The 21453-nt window shown below is 41.3% G+C and overlaps 1 pseudogene; it reads left to right on the top strand.

The window, feature by feature from the left end:
* The first annotated feature begins 10584 nt into the window (after positions 1–10584).
* LOC117095249 lies at positions 10585–11451 on the top strand (annotated as a pseudogene).
* The last annotated feature ends 10002 nt before the right edge of the window (positions 11452–21453 follow it).

Below are 21453 nucleotides of genomic sequence, written 5' to 3'. Positions count from 1 at the left end.
CACATAGCATAGGTATATCAGTTGTGATCAGATGATTCATAGAGTAATAGGTCAAGAAAATGATAAACGTATATCATTGTGATTGGTAATTGTGTGCACTCAGCTTTACAGCTTTGATCATCTGACATACCTTGAAAAATGAATAGAGACTTTTCATGAGGTCAGTCAAAAATCTCTATGGGTCCCCACCACATATACAGTTACTCAAAGTGCCCAAGTATTGAGAAATTTTTTTGTTTGTTGGTTTTTTTGAGATGGAGTCTCAATTTGAAATGCAACAAACGAAATGTCAAATCACAGTTCAGTAAGCAATCTTTTTTAAATTTCCAAAGCCAGATTATTCTTAATGTGCTAAAGGAGAGATAACTTACCATAGGCAATGGCTTTCCCTGCGGGCCCCCACCAGCTATCACAGTCCCCATCATCTTGCCTTCCCTGGCTCACAGGCTTTATTTTATGCCACTCTTCATCCCTCCTCTGTGCAGCTCCCCTGTTCCTTTTCCCTCCTTCTTCCTTTTCTCTGTTTCCTTCCCCACCAATTTCTTTCCCTCTGTCGCTTCCTCAGCGTGATCCCTGTTCCAGAGGTGTAGGATGATATGATTTGGCTGTTTCCCCACCCAAATCTCATCTTGACTTCTAGCTCCCATAATTCCCACGTGTTGTAGGAGGGACCCAGTGGGAGATAATTGAATCATGGGGGCAGTTTTCCCCATACTGTTCTCATGGTAATGAATTCATCTCATGAGATCTGAGGATTTTATGAGAGGTTTCCCCTTTTGCTTGGCTCTCATTCTCTCTCCTGCCTGCTGCCACATAGATATGCCTTTCACCTTCCGCCTTGATTGTTAGGCCTCCCCAGCCATGTGGAACTGTGAGTCCATTAAACCTCTTTAAAAAAAATAATTTATCCAGTGTCGTAACTCTTTATCAGCAGTGTGAAAACAGACTAATACAGTAAATTGATACCAGTAGAGTAGGGTGCTGCTGTAAAGATACCTGGAAATGTGGAAGCAACTTTGGTACTGGATAACAGGCAGAGGTTGGAAGAGTTTGGAGGGCTCAGAAGAAAACAGAAAAATGTGGGAAAGTTGGGAACTTTCTAGAGACTTGTTGAATGACTTTGACCAAAATGCTGATAATGATATGGACAATGGGATGATGAACTTGTTGTGACCTGGAGCAAAGGTGACCCTTGTTATGTTTTAGCAAAAAGATTGGCAGCATTTTGCTCCTGCCCCAGAGATCAGTGGAACTTTGAACTTGAGGGAGATGACTTAAGGTATCTGGCAGAAGAAATTTCCGTTTTTTGTTTTTTTTTTTTAGACAGAGTCTTGCTCTGTCCCCCAGGCTGGAGTGCAGTGGTGCAATCTCAGCTCACTGCAAGCTCCGCCTCCTGGGTTCACGCCATTCTCCTGCCTCAGCCTCCTGAGTAGCTGGAACTACAGGTGCCCGACACCACGCCCAGCTAATTTTTTTTTTTTTTTTGTATTTTTAGTAGAGACGGGGTTTCACCGTGTTAGCCAGGATGGTCTCGATCTCCTGACCTCGTGATCCGCACGCCTTGGCCTCCCAAAGTGCTGGGATTACAGGCTTGAGCCACCGCGCCCGGCCTTTTTTTTTTTAAGATGGAGTGTCGCTCTGTCGGCCAGGTTGGAGTGCAGTGGCAGGATCTTGGCTCACTGCAACCTCTGCCTCCCAGGTTCAAGCGATTCTCCTGCCTCGGCCTCCTGAATAGCTGGGATTACAGGCATGTGCCACTGTGCCCAGCTAACTTTTGTATTTTTAGTAGAGACAGGGTTTCACCATGTTGGTCAAGCTGGTCTCAAACTCCTGACCTCATGATCTGCCCACCTCGGCCTCCCAAAGTGCTGGGATTACAAGCATGAGTCACTGCACCCGGCCAGCAGAAGAAATTTCTGAGCAGCAAAGTATTCAAGAGGTGACTTGGGTGCTGTTAAACGCATTCAGTTTTAAAAGGGAAGCAGACATAAAGGTTCAGAAAGTTTACAGTCAAACAGGCTGCAGAAATTTGCATAAGTAATGAGGAGCCAAATGTTAATCCCTAAAACAATGGGGAAAATGTCTCCAGGGCATTTGTCCCATTGTCCCTGGGCTGGGCCCAGGACACCCCTGGTGTGTGCAGCCTAGAGGCTTGGTGCCCTGGATCCCAGCCACTGGTACATCTCAGTCCCTGGCTTCAGAGGGTGCAAGTCCCTGGCAGCTTCCATGTGATGTTGAGCCTGTGGGTGCACAGAGGTTTGGGAAACTCTGCCTAGGTTTCAGAGGATGTATGGAAACACCTGAATATCCAGGCAGAAGTTTGCTGCAGGGGCAGCTCCCTCGTGGAGAACCTCTGCTAGGGCAGTACAGAAGGGAAATGTGGGGTTGAAACCCCCACACAAAGTCCCCATTGGGGCAGTGCTTAGTGGAGCTGTGAGAAGAGGGCCACCATCTTGCAGGCCCCAAAATTGGAGATCCAATGACTGCTTGCACCTGGAAAAGCCATAGACACTTAACACCAGCCTGTGAAAGCAGCCGGGAGGGAGGCTGTACCCTGCAAAGCCACAGGGGCGGAGCTGCCCAAGACCATGGGAACCCACCTCTTGCATCAACATGACCTGGATGTGAGACATGGAATCAGAGGAGATCATTTTGGAGCTTTAAGGTTTAATGACTGCCCTACTGGATTTCTGTCTTGCATGGGGCCTGTGGCCACTTTGTTTTGGCCAATTTCTCCCATTTAGAATGGGAGCATTTACCCAATGCCTGTACCCTCCTTGTATCCAGGAAATAACTGACTTGCTTTTGACTTTACAGGCTCATAGGCAAAAGGGACTTGCCTTGTCTCGAATGAGACTTTGAACTGTGGCCTTTTGAGTTAATGCTGAAATGAGTTAAGACTTTAGGGGACTGTTGGGAAGGCATGATTTGTTTTGAAATACGAGAACATGAGATTTGAGGGCCAGAGGTACAGTGATGTGGTTTGGCTGTGTCCCCACCCAAATCCCATCTTTAATTTGAGCTCCCCAATGCCCATGTATTGTGGGAGGGACTGGTGGGAGGTAACTGAATCATGGGGGTGGCTTTCCCCATACTGTTCTCCTGGTAGTGAATATGTCTCACAGGATCTGATGATTTTATAAGGGGATTTCCCCTTTCACTTGGCTCTCATTCTCTCTCTTGCCTGCCACCACGTAAGATACGCCTTTTGCCTTCTGCCAGGATTGTGAGGTCTCCCCAGCCACGTGGAGCTGTGAGTCCATTAAATCTCTTTAAAAAAAATAATTTACCCAGCCTCTAGTATGTCTTTATTAGCAGTGTGACGATGAACTAATACAGGGGTCATCAAGAAAGGTCAGCTTCTTCTTCAAGGTTGGAGGCAGTGAGAATGACCTGAGTTCTCGTCCCTTCTGTGGGACCTCGCTTCTCCTCGCTGTCCCCACTTTACATCCATCTGCCCTGCCTGAAGACCCACCCTGGGGTCCTTAAGCTCCAGCATCAGACACCAAGGCTGTTTGCGGAGATCGTCCAGTCAGCTACCACCATGCATCTGGCCAATCCCTCACCATGGCTATGCATAGCAGCTCTGCTTCTCTCACTGAACCCTGACTGCTATAGGTTGGAAGTAAGGGCTGTGGTACGGTGGCACCTTGTACACTTTTTGACTTGAAATGCAAGAGGCAGGAGGGACAGCAGCAAGAGGAGAGCCTAGATCATGGCCTATTACAGTTTTTGTAGGAAAGACAGGCAGGGCAGGAGAAACAGTTTAGGACTGGCTGGTTTGGATAATTTCAGTGGGCTCTGCGCTATAAGGCTGGGCCCTTTGCTCTCTCTAATAATTGGCTGGCTTGGGGAAGGACTCCATTCTCAGCCAGAAAGGGATTTTAAGATATGGAAACATCATAATATACAGAAAATTAAGAAATACATATAATATAGGAAGTATGCTCTTTTTTTTTCTCATGGATAAATACCTAGCAATAGAATAGCTGTGCTCTCTGATAGGTATATGTTTACCTTTTTAAGAAACTGCCAAACAATATTCTCAAGTAGCTGAAGCAATGTGCCACCCCACCACCAGGATATGAAAGGACTAGCTCTTCCTGCTCATAAGCACCTGGTGTTTTAGTCTGTTTGTGTTACTATAAATGAATACCTGAGGCTGGGTAATGTATAAAGAAGAGATGTTTAGCCCTCAGTTCTGCAGGCTGTACAAGAAGGATGGAACCAACATCTGCATAAGACAATAGAGTTAGCCTATCCCTTCCTGGCTTAAACCCTGGTGCCCACTTCTCTTCCTTACTAATAAATGTCCTTTGTGGCCTTCTTTTTCTAGATAGGGCACTTTTGCATGAATTAAAAACCAGTTTGGGCAGATATTCTTTCCCCTCGAAGCTTTTCTTCATGAATTCTGGGAACTCATCTGCTGCCTATTGCTTGGCAGAAGTTGCTTCTGTTATCTTCACATTTTTTAAAGCCAAACCTCTTTCTGAAACTAGCAAACCATTCTTTGCTGCCATTAAATTCTCCCGCTTTATATCCTTCATCTTTATTTAGCTTTGTGTTGTCATATAATGACTCTGTTTTTCTCAGGTAATAGTAGAGAATATAGGTATGCCTTTCTTGTAACAATCCTGCGCCCACATAAAAGCTGCATTTTTTTATAATAAAATTGTATTTAGATAAGCATGATACAGAATTACTCTTTGACAACTTATCTATGGATATAATGACTCTAGTTTCAGACATTTTCTTCTGAAATATGTGAGCTTTTCCCAACAGTCTGGTCTCTTTTCCTACCTCAATTTTCTACTTTTGCTCTTGGATTTGTTGATTGGGCACAGAGGACTTCCCATGGGGCTGTAAAGGACTTATTCCTCCATGTGGACTGTGCACACCATGGTGCTGTCATTACTGTTACCACCAGGAGACTCCTTAAACGCTTAGGATATACGATAGTTTTCACTTGGTTAAAAAAATCTGCCAGTTTCTCAGAAAGACCTTTCTCACTATTCATCTTTAACCTATGGATGGAATCCTAGATCTTTTTATCCATTGACTCTTTGAATATCCTTGTTTCTACCTTGGCAGTGGAGTCCACTGATATTGAAAAGCTGCATTTTAAATATGAGATAAAAAGGTATTTTGGAAAAAGTGCGAGATTTGAAGCCTGCTGGCATCACTGCAATGATGGCTTAGTGAATTTTCTTTTCCTTTTTTAACAATGGTCCTTATCTGGTTTCATTTTTTTTTTTTTTTTTTTTTTTTCAAATGATGGCCAACCACAGCTGCAGTCCTCAACCTATGGTATATATCAAGCAATTCAACTTTCATTATAATATAACGAATTTCTCTGCTTCATGGGAGCACTTGAGGCATCACTAGTGACACTTTGTATGGGCCCCATGATATTATTTAGAGTTTCTGATATGCAGGAAACATGACAAACAATGCACGAGAACTGTGAGATCAGTGTTTACTGTGATACACAATTTACTGGAGGGATGAACTCCACACACGGAGATGATCAGCCTCACCTGGTGTACTGAGTGGATAATTGCAACACTTGAGCTCCCTGCAATAGCAACAGGAGGTGGCTATGGAATTATCACAGTAGTACAGTAGGGACAGTTAACTCTATGCAGTTATGACTTAATGCTGCAACCTTACCTTTGTTACTTTTCTCTTGACTGCAAATGGTGTCATGTATAGTCTGTGTTTGTGTGTATAAGTTTTGATAAATTTTAACTGTTTAAAATATATTTGTGTCCATATTATGGTAGTAAATGATAAAATAAACTAGTTGCTATATATATTTTATGCATTCCTGACATACTCAACTGTTTCTTAATTTTTTCACTATTGTAGGCTATGTGGTTTATCTGCAAGTTTTTTCAATTTGTTGCAAATCTCCATAACATTTTCTAATATATTTATTGCAACAAATCTGCCTATAAATGGACCAACACTGTTGAAACTCTTGATGTTCATGAATAACTGTTTATAGAGATGAAATTAACTTTTACTTGTTGTATCCTGCAACCATGCTAAACTTACTTATTTGTTCTTGGAGGATGTTGTAGAGTTTGTTGGAAATTCCCCATAGATGATCACGTTGTCTGTGAATGAGCTCTTTTTACTTTTTCTTTCAAATCTGGATATTTTAAATTTCTTTTTTTGTTTGACTGCATTGAATAAAACAATGTTGAATAGAAGTAGTAGTTAGCCACCATCCTTGGCATGTGTCTGATCTTAGGAGTGGAGCATTCAGTCTTTCACCATTAAGGATGATGTTAGCTGTGGGTTTTTCCAGGATGCCCCTCAATAGTTTGGAAACTTTCCCTCCTTTTCCTTCTTTTGCTGACAAATTTTTTGGTCAGATATGGATTTTGGGCTTTGTCAAACACTTGTTCTGCACCTATTGAGATCATTACGTGGTTATACATTTTTAGTTTATTTATATGGTATACTGCTTTGATTTATTTTTAAAGATTATTTATCATTCATTGTGGTGAAATACACATAGCATAACACTTATTGTGTTCACCACTTTAGGTACACAGTTCAATATTTAGTACATTCACATTGCTGTGCAACCAACACCACCATTCATCTGCAGAACTCTCTTCATCTTCCCAAACTGAAGATTGGGACCCCTTAAACAATAATTGCCCATTCCTCTCTCCTCCAAGCCCTTGGTGTAACCACCCAAGGGTTCTCCTTTCCTGCTGCCTAGACAGAGCTGATTTATCAAGACAGGGGAATTGCAACAGAGAAAGAGCAATTCACACAGAACTGGCTGTGTGGTAGACTGGAGTTTTATTATTATTCAAATCAGTCTCCCTGAGCAATTCAGGGAGCAGTTTTTAAGGACTACTTGATGAGTTGGGAGAAGCCAGTAAGCCAGGAGTGCAGATCGGTCAGAGATGAAATCATAGGGAGTCGAAGCCATCTTCTTGCACTGAGTCAGTTCCTGGGTGGTGGCCACAAGATCAGATGAGCTACTTTATCTATATGGGTGCTGCCAGCTGATCCATCAAGTGCTAGGTCTGCAAAATATCTCAAGCATTGATCTTAGGAGCAGTTTAGGGAGGGTCAGAATCTTGCAACCTTCATCTGCATGAATCCTAAACCATAATATCTTTTTTTTTTTTTTTTTTTTTGAGACGGAGTCTTGCTCTGTCGCCCAGCCTGGAGTGCAGTGGCATGATCTCGGCTCACTGCAAGCTCCTCCTCCCAGGTTCATACCATTCTCCTGCCTCAGCCTCCTGAGTAGCTGGGACTACAGGCGCCCACCACCATGCCCAGCTAATTTTTTTGTATTTTTAGTAAAGATGGGGTTTCACCATGTCTACTAGCCAGGATGGCCTCGATCTCCTGACCTCGTGATCTGCCCGCCTTGGCCTCCCAAAGTGCTGGGATTACAGGCGTGAGCCACCGTGCCCAGCCCTAAACCATGATTTCTAATCTTGTGGTTGATGTTAGTCCTACAAATTCAATCTAGTCCCCAGGCAAGAAGGAGGTCTGCTTTGGGAAAGGGCTATTACTGTCTTTCTTTTAGAAAACTATAAACTAAGTTTCTCCCAAAGGTAGCTCAGCCTATGCCCAGGAATAACAAGCACAACTTGGAGGTTAGAAGTGAGATGGAGTCACTTAAATTAGATCTCTTTCACTGTCTCAGTCATAATTTTGCAAATGTGGTTTCGTTGGCAACCACCATTCCTCTTTTTCATTCCATCAATTTGTCTATTTTGGATACCTTATAGAAGTAGAATGATATGGCAGTTGTCATTTTGTGACTGGCTTACTTTACTTAGCACAAAGTTCTCAAGGTTTATTCATGGTGTAGCACGTGTCAGAATTTCCTCCCTCTTTAAGGCTGAATTTTACTCCTTTGTTACTGCATTTTGTTTATGCACTCATCTGCAGGTGGGCAGTTGGGTTGAGTTCGCCTCTTGGCTGTTGTGAATTATGCAGCTATGAACATGGTGGTACAACCTTGATTACTTTTCTAAAGTGAAAACCAGCCTTGCATCCCAGGGATAAACCGTATGTACTTGTAGTTTATGATCTTTTTATGTATTATATACTTAAAATATTATTGAATTTGATTTGCTAAAATATTGTTTTAAATTTTTTTTTCTAAGTTCATGAGGTTCTGTAGTTTTTCTGTCTTATCATGTCTTTATCTGGTTTTGATATTTTGGTAATCCTAGTCTTTTAAAATGAATTAGAAAATTCCATAGGCTTTTGGTTTCTGGACTAGACTGTGAAAATTTGGTATTATTTCTTCCTTTATTGTTTGGTAGAATACATTAGGGAAGTCATCTGAACTTCACTTTTTTGGTGGGAAAGTTTAAATTTCAAATTCAAATTCAATTTAAAAGATATTGGTTACTTCTATTTGGGTTATTATTTCTTCTAGTGAGAAGATTGAGAGCTTGTACCTTTAAAGAAATATGTTTGCCGGGCGTGGTGGCTCAAGCCTGTAATCCCAGCACTTTGGGAGGCCGAGATGAGCGGATCACAAGGTCAGGGGATCGAGACCATCCTGGCTAACACGGTGAAACCCCGTCTCTACTAAAAAATACAAAAAACTAGCCGAGAGAGGTGGCGGGCGCCTGTAGTCCCCAGCTAATCCAGAGGCTGAGGCAGGAGAATGGCATAAACCCGGGAGGTGGAGCTTGCAGTGAGCTGAGATCCGGCCACTGCACTCCAGCCTGGGCGACAGAGCAAGACTCCGTCTCAGAAAAAAAAAAAAAGAAAGAAATATATTCATTTCATCTAAGTTGTAGACTTTATTGGCATAAATTTGTTCACGATATTCTGTTATCATTTTAATATTTGTAGAATATATGGTGATACCACCTCTCTTATTACTGATGTTGGTAATTTATTTCTTCTTTCTTTTTCTCTGATCAGTGTGCTAGATAGAGCTTTATCAAGATAATTGATCTCCTCAGAAAGCCAGCTTTGGTTTCTTTAATTTTGTCTATTGATTTTCTATTTTCTGTTTCATTGCTTTCTGCTCTGAAGTAAGCCTTCAGGGAAGATAAATTACTCAGTCATTTTTATTTTTCAAGGGCAGTCATCTGCAAGTGCCTCAGTTGCCAAGCTAAAAGGTGACTGAGCAAATGTCTAGTACCAGTTAGGGTGTCCTGGAAGGAGACATTTTGTTCTCTGACAAGAACTATGCCCTGAGGTTTGCTGCAGAATCCTTCACTAAATGTTCCTCAGAGGGTAACCTCACAAGCACCGCTGAGCTCACCTGTGAAGGTGTTGAGAAAACCTGCAAGATGTTATTCAGCCCAATGCAACAAGTATTCCCATGGACTTCCTCTGTGCGAGGCATAGTATGGGTGCTGTGGAAGGAGGATGAAAACACAAGACATAACCTCAACATCAAGTACTACTCAGGAGACTGGGGCAGACCAATACATATATTCCTGAGGGAGGCACCAGGCAGTGGAATAAGCCCACAGCAGCCTACAGCTCTGTTCAGAACATGAAAGCAGAACAGGCAGAGAGGCAACTCAGCAGAGTACTTGGGCAAGCATAGGGCTTGCAGGCAACGTTATCTGATGAAAGCCATTTACAATAGGTGACAATCACATTCCATAAAAATCCCTGGAAGCGTCCATGGAAGTAGGGTTGTCAATCTCATTTTAGCATTTCAGAAGCCAGGAATGGAAGATTAAAAGCAGCAATGTCTATGCATTGCAGAGATGCAGGTGAGTCACAATTTCCTGTCAGGTAGGAGGCCAATGCTAAGGACCTTGCTGTCTTTCCTTGGGCCATGAAATGCCAATTCCTTTCTGGGCAGAGGGCATTTGGTTGTCTCAAGCTAAAATCCACATTTTGCTTTGCATCTGGGCAATTTACAAAAGAAAGAGGATTATTGGACTTACAGTTCCACATGGCTGGGGAGGCCTCACAATCATGGCAGAAGGGAAGAAGGAGCAAGTCACATCTTACATGGATAGTAGCACCCAAAGACAGCTGTGTAGGGAAACTCCCCTCATAATACCATTAGAACTCATGAGATTTATTTGCTATCAGGAGAACAGCATGGGAAAGACCTGACCCCATGATTCAATTACCTCCACCAGGTCCCTTTCACAACATACGGGAATTCAAGATGAGATTTGGGTGGGGACATAGCCAAACCATATCGGGGCAATTTCCAAAAACATTAGCTTTATTCAAATTTACTTTCCGTTTTACCTTTCTGAGTCATCAAAGTCTAAAAGCACTGCTTAATAATTTTGTTTCTAAACTCACATTGCAGTACAGGGCATGATCTGCCCTCAAGACAAAGACCATAAACTACTCTTTCCTGGAAAACATACAAGTTGGTATCTCAGCAAATGCTACTCATGTGTTCTCACCCTTATGAGTAAATCATTGGCAGTAAGTGTGATTTTTTGGGGGGGGGATCAACAGGAAAATACACGGCTTCCCTTGGGGGCAGGTTTTGCCTGTACTTCTCCTGCCTACAATATTATAGGAGCTTAGAATTCCAGCTGCTGGCTCACTCTCGGCTGAAGTTCTCTGATGGCTCCTGCTGGGTGAAATGGCCCCCTTCCCCTATGTGTATGTCTGCTGCTGACCCATGGCTTTGCCGAGGCAGGGAAGCTGCTGGTAGTGCCCATGGATGGGAGCCACTGGTTCACCACCATGAGGTCAGTGGTAGAGAAACTCATCCTCAGGGGACGTGAGGTGGTCGTAGTCAGGACGGAGGTGAGTTGGCAACTGGAAAGATCACTGAACTGCACAGTGAAGACTTACTCAACCTCATACACTCTGGAGGATCTGGACCAGAAGTTCATGGTTTTCACTGATTCTCACTGGAAAGCACAAGCACAAAGTCTGTATCCTCTAGTGACGCATTCATCCCGTGGTATCTTGGACTTACTTTATTCAAATTGTAGAAGTTTTGTTTAAGGACAAAAAATTAGTAGAATACTTAAAGGAGAGTTCTTTTGATGCGGTATTTCTGGATCCTTTTAATGCCTGTGGCTTAATTCTTGCCAAATATCTCTCCCTCCCCTCTGTTGTCTTCACCAGGGGAATATTTTGCCACTATCTTGAAGAAGGTGCGCAGTGCCCTGCTCCTCTTTCCTATGTCCCCAGAGGTCTCTTAGGGTTCTCAGATGCCATGACTTTCAAGGAGAGAGTACGGAACCACATCATGCACTTTAAGGAACATTTATTTTGCCACCATTTTTTCAAAAGTGCCCTAGAAATAGCCTCTGAAATTCTCCGAACGCCTGTCACAGTATATGATCTTTACAGCCACACATCAATTTGGTTGTTGTGAACTGACTTTGTTTTGGACTATCTGACTTTGGACCCATGATGCCCAACATGATCTTCATTGGTGGTATCAACTGCCATCAGGGAAAGCCAGTACCTACGGTAAGTCATCTAGTCATCTCTCCTTTAGCATAGTAAGAATAATCTGGCTTTGGATAATAAATAAAAAAGATTTTGTATTGTGTTAGGCCATTCTTGAACTGCTATAGAAAATACCTGAGACTGGATATTTATAAAGAAAAGGGGTTCAATTGGCTTATGCTTCTGCAGGCTGTACAAGCATGGTGCCAGCATGTGCTTGTACAGCCTGCAGAAACACGAGTCAAGTAAACCTTCTGCGGGAGGTCTCAGAGAGCTTTTACTTGTGGTAGAAGGCAAAGTAGAAGCAGACATGTCACATAGCAAAAGCAAGAGCAAGAGAGAATGAGAAGATGTGCCACATAGTTAAGCAACCAAATCTTGTGAGTACTCACTATTACAAGGGGAGCATCAACTCATGAGAGATCTGTCCTCATGACCCAAACACCTCCCACCAGGCCCCAACTCCAACACTGGAGATTACATTTCAACATGAAACTTGGACGGGATGAATATCCAAACTGTATCATTTCTCCCCTGCCTATTCCCCCAAATCTTATGTTCTTCTCATATTGCAAAATACAGTAATGCCTTTCCAATAGTCCCTCAAAATCTAACTCATTATATTATTTGCTCAAAATTCCAAAGTCCAAAGTCTCATCAGAGACAAGGCAAGTCTCTTCCACCTATCAGCCTGTAACAAAAAACAGTTATTTACTTCCAAGTTACAATGTGGGTATAGGCATTGGGTACTCCCATTCCAAAAGGGAAAAATCAGCCAAAAGAAAGGGGCCACACCCCGTGCAAGTTTGAAGCCCAGCAGGGCAGTCGTTAAATCTTAAAACTCCAAAATATTCTCCTTTGACTTCATGTCTCACATCCAGGGCACACTGGTGCAAGGGGTGGAGAGGGGGCTCCCATAGTCTTGGGCGACTATGACCCTGTGACTTTGCAGGATTCAGGCGTCATAGCTGCTCTCACAGGTTGTTGAGTGCCTGCAGCTTTTCCAGGAGCAAGGTGCAAGCTGCCAGAAGGTATACCATTCTGGAGTCTGGAGGTTGGTGGTCCTCTTTCTCATAGCTCCACTAAGCAGTACCTTGTTGTGGACTCTGTGTGGGGGCTCCAACCCTACATTTCCACTCTGCCCTAGTAGAGATTTGTTGTGAGGGCTCCACTCCTGTAGCAGGCTTTTGCCTGAGCACCCAGGCTTTCCCTTGCATCCTCTGAAATCTAGGTGGAGGATGCCAAGCCTCCTTCACTCTTGCATTCTGTTCACCCACAGGCTTAACACTACATGGAAGCCATCAAGGCTTATGACTTGCACCATCTGAAGCAGAAGCCCAAGCTGTATCTTGGGGCCTATGAGCTGAGGTTAGAACTGGAGTGACTGGGATGTGGGGAGCAGTGTCCTGAGGCTGCACAGGGTAGCAGGGCCCTGGGCCTGGCCCACAAAATCATTCAGTCCTCATAGACCTCAGGCTTGTGATGGGAGGGGCTGCCTTGGAGATCTCTGAAATGCATTTGAGGCATTAGCATTTGACTCCTTTTTAGTTATGCACATCTCTCTAACAAATGGTGGCTCTGTGGCCTGCCTGAATTGCTCTCCCGAAAAAGCTTTTTCTCTTTCTCTGCCACATGATTAAGCTGCACATTTTCCAAACTTTTACGCACTGCTTCCCCTTTAAATATAATTTCCAACTTGAAGTCATTTCTTTGTTCCTGCATCTAAGTGTAGGTTGTTACAAGAAGCCAGGTCACATCTTGAATGCTTTGCTGCTTAGAAATTTCTTCTGCTGGATACCCTAGGTCATCACTCTCAAGTTCAAAGTTCCATAGGTCCCTAGGGCATGGACGCAGTACAGGCAAGTTCTTTGTTAAGGCATAACAAGGGTGACCTTTACTCCAGTTTCCAATAACTTTTTCATTTTCACATGAGACCTCATCAACCTCGTGCTCATAACCCATATTTTTATCAGCGTTTTGGTCACAATCATTTAACCAGTCTCTAAGAAGGTCCAAACTTTCCCTTCATCTTCCTGTCTTCTTCAGAGTCCTCCAAACTCTTCATATGTCTGCCTGTTACCAAGTTCCAAAGTCACTTCCACATTTTCAGTATCTTTATAGTAATGTCCCACTCTCAGTTCCAATTTTCTATTGGTACTATTTTCTGTTGGTACCAATTTTCTATTCTTCATTGTGTGGCCATGAAGAAATGCTTGAGACAGGTAACTGATAAATAAAAGAGGTTTAATTGACACAAGGTTTTGCAGGCTGTACAAGCATGGTGCTGGCATCTGTTCATATTCTGGGGTAGCCTCAGGGAGCGTTTACTCATGGCAGAAGGTGAAGCAGGAGCATGTCACATGACAAAAGCAGGAGCAAGAGAGAGTTGATGAGGGTGGTCCGCACACTTAGATAACTGTATCTTGTGAATACTCACTGACTACTGCAAGGACAGCACCAAGCCATGAAGGATCCACCCCTATGATCCAAACACCTCCCACCAGGCCCCACCTCCAACATTGGGTATTATATTTCAACATGAGATTTGAGTGGGGACAAATATCCAAACTATAACACTTACTGAACTGTGATTTAACATTTTCATTTGTCACATTTGGAATTTTTTTCCAGTTACGTGAATCAGTTTGTGCCACTTCATGTACCTCTCAGTTAGCAATTTTTTATTTGTAGGTCATATCCAGGTTGCATTTAAACATACTCATTTTGGGAAAATACCAAAAACCACAGTGAGAAATGAAACTTCCCTTTATTGCTAATTCTATAGGAAAATGCTTTTAGCAGTTTTGTGTGCATCATTTTGAATTTTTGAAATTATTTTATGTATATGCATATATCTAATGTATTTCTCACACCTATTTTGTTAAAATAAAATCTAGTAACAGGCTGAACATATTGTTCTTTACTTTGCATTTTTAATTTGCCAATAAATTACAGACATCTTTAGAGGCCAATACCAACTGATTTGACAAGTTCTTTTAGTAATTGCATAAAAGTCTTTACTTTGGATTCAATGTAGTTTTTTCAACCAATTAACGTTGATAGAGATTTAGATGTTTTCCAAATTTGTCTTTGTGCACATTAGTGTGCAAACACTCTTTAATACTTTCTTTACATTACTATGTTTCCATATTCTTAGCCTTTGATGAATTCTTCATCATGTGGATCCCCAGCGGCTTTACTTCTCTCATTGAACCCTGACTGCTGTAGACTGGAAGTAGTGGCAGTGGCAAAGTAGTGCATTGTACACTTTTTGACTTGAAATACAGTGAGGCAGAAAGAATAGGAGTGAGGCTAGAGGCTAGACCATAGCTCTACTGGAGTTTCTGCAAGAAAGGCAAGGCAGGGCAGGGGAAACAGTTTAGCACTGGTTGGTTTGAATAATTTCAGTGGGCTCTGAGCTCTAAGGGCGAGCCCTTTGCTGTCTCTAATAATTGACTGGCCTGGGGAGGTATACTGCATCCCTACCAAATAGGGATTTTTAAGATGTGAATATTTCATAATATACAGAAAATTTAAAAATACACACAATACAGGAAGTATTTTATTCTTATTGATAAATACCCAATAGTGGAATAGCTTGATCTATGGTAGGTGTATGTTTACCTTTTTGAGAATTTGCTAAACAATATTTACAAGCGGCCAGACCAAGGTGCCCTCCCACCACCAGCATATGAGAGGTCCAGCTCTTCACACTCACCAACACTTGATGTCTTAGTACATCTGCACTGCAATAAAGGAATACCTGAGGTTGGTTAATTTATCAAGAAAACATGTTTATTTGGCTTGTGGTTCATTCAGGCAGCACAAGAAGCATGGCACCAGCTTCCGCATCAGGTAAGAGACTCAGGCTACTTCCACTCATGGCAGAAGGTGAGGGTGGAGGGTGCTGATCACATGGCGAGAGAGAAGCAAGAGAAGAAGGAAGGAGGTGCCAGGCTCTTTTTAACAATCAGTTCTTGCTGAAACTAACAGATGGAAAGTTCACTCATTACTGGGAGGGGGCACTAGGTCATTCATCAGGGATCCATCCAAACACCTCCCACTAAGCCCCACTTCCAACATTAGAGATCAAATTTCAACACTTGATTTTGGAGGGACAGATAACTCAACTGTATCATTTCGTATGGTCAGTCTTTTTCATTGCAGCTATTTTAATGGGATGTGGATTAAACTGCAGTTTTAGTTTGATTACCCTAATCATTAATTATGTTGAACATCCTTACATGTGCCTGTCTGCCATCTGTGTACCTTCTTTGGTAACTGTCTTTTGAAATCTTTGCTCATTAAAAAACATAGATGTCTTTTTTAAAATAGACTTTTTATTTTACAATAAATTTAGATTTAAAGCAAGGGTGCAAAACATAGCACTGAGAATTCCCATGTATCCTTTGCCAGTTTCCCCTATTGCTAAATCTTGGATTACTATGCACGTTTATCACAACTCATTAACCAACACTGACACATTATGATGAAGTAAAGTCTATGTTTTCTTCAGATGTCATTAATTTTCACCTAATGCCCTTGTTCTTTTCTGGATACCACATCCAGATACCACATGACATTTACTCATCACATTTGTTTCATCTCCTCTAGCCTGTGACAGTTTTTCAGACTTTCCTTGGTTTTGATAGCAATGTGTTTTCTGGCAATGCTTCTTTTACAGCTTCTTTAGTACCTGGTACTGATTCCAAAGCACTCATCTCCTTCAAGTCATCTTCTGCTGATTCCTCTGCTGTGGTGTCTATTCGCTCTTGAATTTTTCACATATCCACATCTTGAAAGAACATGTCCCCCACCTTTTGTTGCTGAATGAGAGATGTTGGGTTTGCAGGCAGGTAGACCACTTTGACACCTTCAGTGTTGACTCGTGGGTTCTGGGTGGCTCAGGGCATTGTCCAAAATCAAAAGAACTTTCAAAGACAGTCTCTTACTGGCAAGATATTCCTGACTTCAGGGACAAATCAATGTAGAACCACTCCACAAAAAGTGTTCGTGTCAAGGCCTTCTTGTACAACTAAAAAACTGGTAGTGGGTATTGATCTTTTCCCTTCAAGGTATGGGGGCTAGCAGGTTTATAGATGGGGGCAGTCCTATTTGTAAACCCAATGGCATTTACATAAAGCCCTAGAATTAGTTTATCCCTTCCTGCCCTGAATCCTTGTGTTTGCCTCTCTTCCTTAGATTAGGGTTATGGTTAGTAGCCTGCAGAACAATGTTGAATAGAAGTGGTAACAGCGCCCCCCACCCCCCATCCTTGGCATGATCCGAGGAGTGAGCATTCAGTCTTTCACTGTTAAGGATGATGTTAGCTGTGGGTTCTGTGGGTTCCTCCAAGATGCCCTTCATTAGTTTAAGATACTTGCCTTTTTTTCCTAGTTTGTTGAGAAATTTTTTTTTAATCAGAAATGGATTTTGGATTTTTGTCAAACACTTTTTCCATACCTATTGAGATAATTATATGCTTATACTTTTTTAGTTTATTTATATGGTATGTTACTTTAAATGATTTCTAAAAATTTTTTTTTATCACTAATTGTGGTGAAATACACATAGCATAAAATGTATCATCTTCACCACTTTAGGTACACAGTTCAGTATTGAGTACATTTACATTGCTGTGCAACCAATACCACCATTCATCTCCAGAACTCTCTTCATCTTCCCAAACTGAAACTTTGGAGCCCTTAGAAAATAATTCTCAGTTCCCCCATCTTTCAGCCCATGTCAACAAGCGTTCCACTCTTTTATTCTATGAATTTGACTATTTTAGATACTTCATATAAGTAGAATCATACAGCATTTGCTGTTTTGTGACTAGCTTAGTTCACTCTGCACAATGTCCTTAAGGTTCATTCACGTTAGCATATGTCAGAATTTTCTTCCTAAGGCTAAATAATATTGCATTCTGTATATATACATCACATTTTTGCTTGGGTTTTTTCCACTTATAGGCTGTTGTGGGTTACATTGCTATGAACATGGTGATACGACCTTGATTAATTTTCTAATGTCAAACCAGCCTTGCATTCCTAGGATAAAGCACATTTGGTCATGATGTATAATCTTTTTATGTAGTAACTTTTAAAATATTACAGAATTTGACTTGCCAATATTTTGTTTAAAATTTTTGCATCTAAGCTCATGAGGGTCTGTAATTTTTTTTCTCCTCATAATGTCTTTATCTGGTTTTGGTACTGTGATAATGCTGGTCCCATAAAATGAATTAGGAAATCCCCTGGGCTTCAGTTTTTGGGACTAGTTTGTGAATAATTGGTATTATTTGTTTCTTCAATGTTTGCTGGATTCATCAGTGACATCATTTGAGCTTCACTTTGTTTTATGTGGGAAGGTTTGAATAACAAATCCAAATTCAATTTAAAAGATAACGGGTTAGTTCTATTTGTGTTATTTATTCTTGTGAATAGTCTAGCAGTTTGTGTCTTTAACAAAATGTGTCAATTTCATCTAAGTTGTAGATTTTTTTGGCATAAATTTGTTCATGATATTCTCTTAGCATTTTAATATCTATAGAATCTATGGTGATACCACCTCTCTCATTCCTGATATTGATAATTTATTTCTTCTTTGTTTTCAGATCAGAGTGTCTAGAGCTTTACCAAATTAATTGATCTCAACAAACCAGCTTTGGTTTCATTAATTTTGCCTATTTTTAAAGTGTATTTTCCATTTCATTGATTTCTACTCAGAAGTAAGCCCCCAGGGAAGGTAGATCACTCACCGTCATGTTTATTTTTCAAGGACAGTCATCTGCAAGTGCCCCAGTCACCAAAAGAAAAGGTGATTAAGCAAATGTCTAGTACCAGTTAGGGTGTCCCGAAAGGGGCCATCTTGTGCTCCTACAAGGATTATACCGGTTGTCTGCAGAATCTCTCATTCAATGTTCTTTAAGGTGTTACCTGACACACACTGCTTAGCTCATCCATGAAGGTATCAAGAAAACCTGCAGAATATAATTCTGTGCAATGCAACAAATATTCCGGTTGATCTTCTTTGTGCAAGGCTGTATTTGTCTGTTTGGATTGCTATAAAGGACACCTGAGGCTAGGTAATTTATAAAGAAAAGAGGTTTAGTTGGCTCATAGTTTTGCAGTCCTTATATGAAACACGGGGCTAGCATCTGCTTCAGGTGAGGCCTCAGGAAGCTTACAATCATGATAGAAGGTGATGGGGAGCTGGCATGTCACATGGCAAGAGCAGGAGCAAGAGAGAGACAGGGAAGATGGCACATACTTTATTTTTAGTTTTTATTTTTATTTCTGGGGTACATGTGAAAGATGTGCAGGTTTGTTACATAGGTAAACATGTGCCCTGGTGGCACATACATTTTTTTTTTCCTGCTCTTAAGCTTTTTTTTGTTTTGTTTTTTTGAATACTTTAAGTTCTGGGATACATGTGCAGAACATTGTTACATAGGTATACATGTGCCATGGTGGTTTGCTGCACCCATCAACCCGACATCTACATTAGGTATTTCTCCTAAGCTATCCCTCCCCTAGACCCCCAACCCCTGACAGGCCCTGGTGTGTGATGTTCCCCTCCCTGTGTCCATGTGTTCTCATTGTTCAACTCCCACTTATGTGTGAGAGCATGCGGTGTTTGGTTTTGTGTTCCTGTGTTAGTTTGCTGAGAATGATGGTTTCCAGCTTCATCCATGTCGCTGCAGAGGACATGAACTCATCCTTTTTAATGGCTGCATAGTATTCCATGGTGTATATGTGCCACATTTTCTTTATCCAGTCTATCATTGGTGGGCATTTGGGATGGTTCCAAGTCTTTGTTGTGGTGAATAGTGTTGCAATAAACATAGGTGTGCATGTGTCCTTAAAGTAGAATAATTTGATATCCTTTTGGTATATACCTAGTAATGGCATTGCTGGGTTAAGTGGTATTTCTGGTTCTAGATCCTTGAGAAATCACAACACTGTCTTCCACAATGGTTGAACTAATTTACACTCCCACCAACAATGTAAAAGCGTTCCTATTTCTTCATATCCTCTCCAGCATCTGTTCTTTCCTGAGTTTTAATGATCGCCATTCTAACTGACATGAGATGGTATCTTATTGTGGATTTGATTTGCATTTCTGTGATGACCAGTGAGGATGAGCTGTTTTTAATGTGTTTGTGGTTGTATAAATGTCTTCTTTTGTGAAGTGTCTGTTCATATCCTTTGCCCACTTTATGATGGGGTTTTTTCTTGTAAATTTGTTTAAGTTCCATGTAGATTCTGGATATTAGCCCTTTGTCAGATGGATAGATTGCAAAATTTTTCTCCCATTGTGTAGGCTGCCTGTTCAGTCTGATGATAGTTTCTTTTGCTATGCAGAAGCTCTTTAGTTTAATTAGATCCCATTTCTTAATTTTGGCTTTTGTTGCCATTGCTTTTGGTGTTTTAGTTATGAAGTATTTGCCCATGCCTGTGTCCTGAATGGTACTGCCTAGATTTTCTTCTAGGGTTTTCATGGTTTTAGGTCTTATGTTTAAGTCTTTAATCCATCTTGAGTTAATTTTTGTGTAAGGTGTAAGGAAGGGGTCCAGATTCAGTTTTCTACATATGGCTAGCTAGTTTTCCCAACACCATTTATAAAATAGGGAATCTTTTCCCCTTTTCTTGTTTTTGTCAGGTTTATCAAAGTTGCGATGGTTGTAGATGTGTGGCATAATTTCTGAGGCCTCTGTTCTGTTCCATTGATCTATATATCTGTTTGGGTACCAGTACCATGCTGTTTTGGGTACTCTGGACCTGTAGTATAGTTTGAAGTCAGGTAGTGTGATGCCTCTAGCTTTGTTCTTTTTGCTTAGGATTGTCTTGGCTATACCGACTCTTTTTTAGTTCCATATGAAATTTAAAGTAGTTTTTTCTAATTCTGTGAAGAAAGTCAGTGGTAGCTTCATGGGGATAGCATTGAATGTATAAATTACCTTGGACAGTAGGACCATCTTCACGATATTAATTCTTCCATCCATGAGCATGGAATATTTTTCCATTTGTTTGTGTCCTCTCTTGTTTCCTTGAGCAGCGGTTTGTAGTTCTCCTTGAAGAGGTCCTTCCCATCCCTTGTAAGTTGTATTCCTAGGTATTTTATTGTTTGTAGCAATTGTGAATGGGAGTTTACTAATGATTGGGCTCTCTGTTTTTCTACTATTGGTGTATGGGAATGCTTGTGATTTTTGCACATTGATTTTTGTATCCTGAGACTTTTCTGAAGTTGCTTATCAGCTTAAGGAGATTTTGGACTGAGATGATAGGATTTTCTAAATATACAATCATGTCATCTGCAAACAGAGACAATTTGACTTCCTCTCTTCCTATTTGAATACCCTATATTTCTTCCTCTTACCTGCCTGCCTTGGCCAGAACTTCCAATACTATGTTGAATAGGAGTGGTGAGAGAGGGCATCCTTATCTTGTGCCAGTTTTCAAAGGGAATGCTTCCAGCTTTTGCCCATTCCGTATGATATTGGCTGTGAGTTTGTCATAAATAACTCTTATTATTTTGAGATATGTTCCATCAATACCTAATTTATTGAGAGGTTTGAGCAGGAAGGCTGTTGAATTTTGTTGAAGGTCTTTTCTGCATCTATTGAGATAATCATGTGGTTTTTGTCATTGGTTCTGTTTATGTGATGGATTATGTTTATTGATTTGTGTATGTTAGACCAGCCTCACATCCCAGGGATGAAGCCAACTTCATCATGGTGGATAAGCTTTTTGATGTGCTCCTGGATTTGGTTTGGCAGTATTTTACTGAGGATTTTCACCATTGATGCTAATCAGGGATATTTGCCTGAAATTTTTTGTTGTTGTTGTTTTGTCTCTGCCAGGTTTTGGTATCAGGATGATGCTGGCTTCATAAAATGAGTTAGGGAGGATTCCCTCTTTTTCTATTGATTGGATAGTTTCAGAAGGAATGGTACCAGCTGCTTTTTGTACCTCTGGTAGAATTCCGCTGTGAATCCATCTGGTCCTGGACTTTTTTTGGTTGGTAGGCAATTAATTACTGCCTCAATTTCAG

Source organism: Trachypithecus francoisi, unplaced genomic scaffold, assembly GCF_009764315.1.
Source record: "Trachypithecus francoisi isolate TF-2019V2 unplaced genomic scaffold, Tfra_2.0 Lachesis_group13, whole genome shotgun sequence".
Taxonomy (NCBI): Eukaryota; Metazoa; Chordata; class Mammalia; order Primates; family Cercopithecidae; genus Trachypithecus; species Trachypithecus francoisi.
This window is presented reverse-complemented; position numbering and strand designations above follow the sequence as displayed.